This window comes from Mesoplodon densirostris, chromosome 14 (genome assembly GCF_025265405.1).
Source record: "Mesoplodon densirostris isolate mMesDen1 chromosome 14, mMesDen1 primary haplotype, whole genome shotgun sequence".
Taxonomy (NCBI): domain Eukaryota; kingdom Metazoa; phylum Chordata; class Mammalia; order Artiodactyla; family Ziphiidae; genus Mesoplodon; species Mesoplodon densirostris.
In genome coordinates this window covers 65748878-65754877 of record NC_082674.1, presented here as the reverse complement: position 1 = coordinate 65754877, position 6000 = coordinate 65748878, and positions in this window count along the sequence as shown.

The window sequence follows — 6000 nt, the reverse complement described above, 5'->3', positions numbered from 1 at the left end:
TTAATTGCAAACTCCTAATCACTAATGAACTTATACACAAAACAGAAATAGACCCACAGACATAGGAAACAAATTGAATGGTTACCAAAGGGTAAGGGGGGAGGGATAAATTACAAACAGGAATAGTTTTAAGAGAAGAAAGGAAACAAGAATACGGCTGTGTTGTAGGGAAGGCAAATTTCTGATGGCTTCCCTGAGAATTCATCTAACTTCCACCATCGTTACCTAGCAACTGGTCTCAGAACCAAGCTGTGGGATTTCTCTTGATCCCCACTATGTTTCTTCATCTTGGAGCATCTCTAGCCTCACCTTCAACCCCCTCAACCTCAGTGTCGAGATGACCACGCTCTCAACAGAGCAATCACTTAGGGCTTTAATTGTAAGAGCTTCGGCTGAATCCACTGCCACTGTGTCTTACGAACTGATTTCTCTCCTGCGAGCTCTTCCAGTGGAAGGATTAAGAAATAGAAACCCATCATTCTGTGAATCCCCACGGTGTATAATGAAAGTGTTGAAAGTTAGTGATGGTAAAGCCTGCCTGGAATTATGGACGTTTTTTCACTTTCTTTCCCAAACAATATGATAAATCCATTCATGGATTTGACTGATGTTCAAGTAATGACAGATGAAGTGATCAATTTTTTTCTCTGGTGGAGTTTTTCCTTTTCTCTGGGTATTATCTTATAATTCTTGCCAGGAATTACTTTTTACTCAACAGAAATCATCTTAACCTCCTCAATAAATCCGTTATCGGGTTTTTTTCACATATACTATCAATAAGTTTTGGAAAATTTGTTTGTAGACTTAAATGAAGAATACCTTTGAATAAGTGAGTTTAGGTTTTGGCCATGATCTAAAGATTAGTGTATATTTGGACTAACAATTAATGACACGGGGAATTCAGCACTAGTTCAGGGGATTATCATGCAACACACAATAAAAAGAGGTACATTTTAAAGGATGAAAAATGAATGAGGAAACAATTATCAAGGATTTCGACTGTAGTTGCCTGGACCACGAACTCCTTTATAAAAATATCACATCTCATTCATTTCTGTGTCCTCAGGTCTTAACGGAGTGCATGAGCTCTCATTAATTCAATGTCCACTGCACTGAATTTAGCTAATGAAACCCACAGCACACATACATACACGAGTGCATATTTATTCAAAATAATGTTCAGGTACAGTGGAGGTCACCACTGAAATATGCACATAGTACAATTAGTGAGAGGGAAAGAGAGAAACAATTGACCCTCTCTGCCCATCTTTTATTTTCCTACTTTTGGTAGATATTAATTCAATAAACAGTGCATTTTTCTCCAAACCCTCACTCTTACTCTAAAATGCAAAGTAAAGATGTAGAATTAAATGCAAAGTGACACTTGCCCTTGGCCTCAGGAAAGCAAGAGCCGTCAGTGAGGCCCGTGGCTCCACACTAAAAGGGAGCAGCGACCATTCTACCTGAGCCATCATGTCCTTCCCTGTGGAAACCCACAAAGCCAGGCCAGCTCATCAGCTCTCAGGAGAAATCTGAATTTTGGGGGAAATCTGGTTTTAAGGCATTCAGATATGTCGGAATTCTGTGACTAAAACACAGCAGACCTGCAGACTGAACCCAGCTCATGGAACATCTCCCTGCTCCTGGGAGGGCCAGAGAGCTGAGTAAGTAGGAGCTGAAAGCTCAGTGAAAACATGTCCGTCACCAATCCCAGTAACGATCGTAACAATAAACCATTATCTCTCTACTACTAATACAGGTTTAGGTGCACATGACTAGTATAAATTATTGGGATGGAAAGAGAAAAAGATCCTATCCACCTGCCCAAGATTTTATTCCCCAGATATAATGACCTACTTTGGCGAGGTGGAGAAAAGAAAAGAACAGACAAATGGGCCGAAATTCAGGCTCTCACCTCCTTAGCCACTGCCCAACAGCATTTAGTAAGCAAAAGAATCAAGTTACTGAATTGTTTGCTTTTTTAAATAAAATACTACCCTTTCTATAATAATGCCACATTTATTTTTATTTGAAATACTTAAGTAGACAAATTAAAAGAAGAGTGCAATGACAAGTATTAGGCCAAGGATTAGGAAAGCACGGTTAGCAGGACCTTCTGTGGTCCATGTGCTACAGCACCTAAAAGAGCACGTAGGGAGCTCTGGGTCAGCAAGGAAAGAGAGAGGTAAACAATAATACACACCTTGTCTTGCTTACTCACAATACCAGCACAGTGTGAACCAGTGCTTATTCCGAGAGGATCACAAGTGCATAATTACATGTGTCTTTAAATAAAATTTGACTCTTATGACTCAACTTTCATGGCATGCAAAAAAAAAAAAGATTAAAAAGCTATTATGGGGGGGCTTCCCTGGTGACGCAGTGGTTGAGAGTCCACCTGCCAATGCAGGTGACACGGGTTTGTGCCCTGGTCTGGGAGGATCCCACATGCCATGGAGCGGCTGGGCCCGTGGGCCATGGCCACTGAGCCTGCGCGTCCGGAGCCTGTGCTCCACAGCGGGAGAGGCCACAACAGTGAGAGGCCTGCGTACTGCAAAAAAAAAAAAAAAAAAAAAGCTATTATGGGGACTTCCCTGGTGGCACAGTGGTTAAGACTCCGTGCTCCCAATGCAGGGAGCCCACATTCGATCCCTGGTCAAGGAACTAGATCCCACATGCATGCTGCAACTAAGAGTTCACAAGCCACAGCTAATGAGCCAGCGAGCCACAACTAAGGTCCAGCACAACCAAATGAATAAATAAATATTTAAAAAATAAAAATATAAAAATAAAATATTCTTAAAAAATGTTACTCTTAAAAAAAAAGTTATTATGCACGTAAGCCTGGCATACAATTGGTGATCAATATATATTTGTTGAAAGAATGGATTGTTTTCTTACCATGTCCAGCACAAGAGCATATATGGGTCTTAGACATTTATAACTAAAATTAACAGGAACATACCACTGGGTCTGCTTATGTAACAATTTAAAAGCCATTGATTATAGACTTATTGCGGCTAATAAAATTCAGTCTGAATATAAACATAAAAATATATACAATAAAGAAATACATAGAAATTATAGGTTAAATTGCTTTACTATTATTTGGACCAAAGGTGAAATCTTTGCATACAGAATAAATCTTCTTTTAATAATCCAGGGTGTCTAAAATTATTTTACATTAAGAGTATAGGTAAAATGTTTATCCTTAATAAAATTTGGAAATCTATTGTTTATTTATTTTAAGGAGTTAATCAGTAATATAAATAATTACAGTGTTGGGCTTCCCTGGTGGCACAGTGGTTGAGAGTTCGCCTGCCGATGCAGGGGACACGGTTTCGTGCCCTGGTCCGGGAAGATCCCACATGCTGCGGAGCGGATGGGCCCGTGAGCCATGGCCGCTGAGCCTGCGCGTCCGGAGCCCATGCTCCGCAATGGGAGAGGCCTGCGTACCGCAAAATAAATAAATAAATAAATAATTACAGTGTTAATTTCTGTTCATTTTTATATCAGATATCTTCTGAACATCCACATCTATTAAGTTGTTGAATCATGGGTTGGATAGTGGTAAAGATAACGTTCATTTTTGTTTTCTTCCTTACTGAGCAGTAATGTCAGAAGCACTTACGTACAGAATGTGTTTACATTCAACATATGAACAGAGTAAACGATCAAAACCATCAGTTACAATGTGCAGAACATGACACCCAATCCAGACGATTCTCACTGTGACTAAGGAATGATTAATGTCTCACTGCTATGAATCACAGAAGAGGCACCACATGGCCCATTACACTCACATTCACAGACTCACTGTAAAATTGAATTAAATGCTTACAGAGTTATTCATCTCTAAAATAGCAAGATAATTATTAGAAAAAAACTAGCAAAGAGACCTATCTTTAGTTTCTAGTTTTTATGATATTTATCCCCTAAAAATCTAGGATTCCACAATTTTAAACATAATAGTCCCCAAAAGATAGCGTATGTATCTTAGATGACATCAGGCCTGCTTGGTGATACTGGGAATAAAAGAAATTGTCTTATACAGCATTGTAAATCAGCAGTATTTCAATAAAAAGTTTTTTTAAAAAGAAACTGTCTTCCGTGGTTAAGGAGTAGGTCTTCACGTCTGCTGGATTAAAGCTGCAGCATCAAATTTCTCCTAACAGGAGAGCATGATTTCTCTCTGGCAACAAGAGTGGTGGATGAAGAATTGGCTCATCTATTTTCCCCTTCACTTCTAAGTAATACTAATAATACTAATAATATTAGTACTGATACTAATAATAATTCATGTGAATAGCAGGTGGAAAACTAAAGTCCATTCCCAATTATTCATCTTAACTGGGTTTCAATTTCCTTAAATGCATAAAATATTTCTTGTGAGTACGTAGTACAGAATCCTTTATGTTACGAAAGAAAACTACACAGAGTTCAAGAATCTCCTGGGCTAACACAATTTTGTTTTGTCATTAAAATATGATGTTGATGTTGAAATTCTGAAACCTCTATACACGTGTACTGGAAGTGAACAACTAAGCAAGTGATGGAAGATGATGGAAATCAGGTATCTCATTCTTGGAGTTGGAGGCTGCAGAAAAGTGAGGGGAAGAGGCTCAAATGATGGAAGATGATGGAAATCAGGTATCTCATTCTTGGAGTTGGAGGCTGCAGAAAAGTGAGGGGAAGAGGCTCAAATGACCCCTCGGGAGCTGGACTAGATTGGGGGGCATCAGTATGAACTGGTGTTTCAAAACACATTCAGATGGATGTACCGATACAGATGGACCTATGTAGACTATTCATAGATATGTTCATAAACAGTGGTTAGTATTCATACATATTTCCAAACTCTTTTATCTGAAAGGAGCTAGAAGAAATGATATTCCAGAAACAATGAGCTCACCCACAACCATTGTCCATAAAACAAACTAGGGTTCTTTGGCAAAAGGGCTCATTCTACAGCAGGGGTGGGAGATATACAAAATGAGTTTGGAACACCTTGTAGTTGTAGAAGGTAAAGAAATGCTAACACACACACACACACAATTGGGGACATCAAAGGGGCACAGTAGACAACTGTAAAGCTCCTAATTCTAAAGCTGGAACAACTTAAGCAACAAAATAGATAATTCAGTTGAGATAATACTAATATAAATAAATATTTATTTATTTATTTATTATATTTATATTATATTATATATATATATTATATAATATATATTATATTATATATATTATATTTTATATATTTTATATATATATATATAGGGTAAAATAGACAAATCTTCCATGCAGAAGAATTCCAAGTAATGTATGTAGCTATTCCCCCCAAAAAGAGGTAGAGTATAACTCCTCACCCCTTAAACGTAGGTTCCTATAGCAAATTTTCCAAAGAATATAGTGTGGAAAGGGGGAGAGGAGGGGAGGGGAGAGAAACTTTTCAGTGGAGATAACGTGACAACACGACCTCAACCGAGTAATTAGGGTCAACATCATCAGTGGGTTGACAGCATGTATTCTTTTTTGTTGTTGTTTGTTTTTGCGGTACGCGGGCCTCTCACTGTTGTGGCCTCTCCCATTGCGGAGCACAGGCTCCGGACGTGCAGGCTCAGCGGCCATGGCTCACGGGCCCAGCCGCTCCGCGGCATGTGGGATCCTCCCAGACTGGGGCACGAACCCGCGTCCCCTGCATCGGCAGGCGGACTCTCAACCACTGCGCCACCAGGGAAGCCCCAGCATGTATTCTTGATACGATACGAGAAGAATGGTATTTTACCTCTGTGATCTTCCTCCCCAAAACCTGTAATCACAATCTGATCATGAGAAAAACATCAAACAAACGCAACTGAAGCACATTGTATAAGTTACCTGATCAGTGCCCTTTCAGATGGTTGAGGTCATCAAAAACAGGAAAAAGTCAGAGACACTGTCACAGCCTAGAGGAATCTAAGGAAACATGGGGACTTGATGTCACACGGTATCCTGGACAGA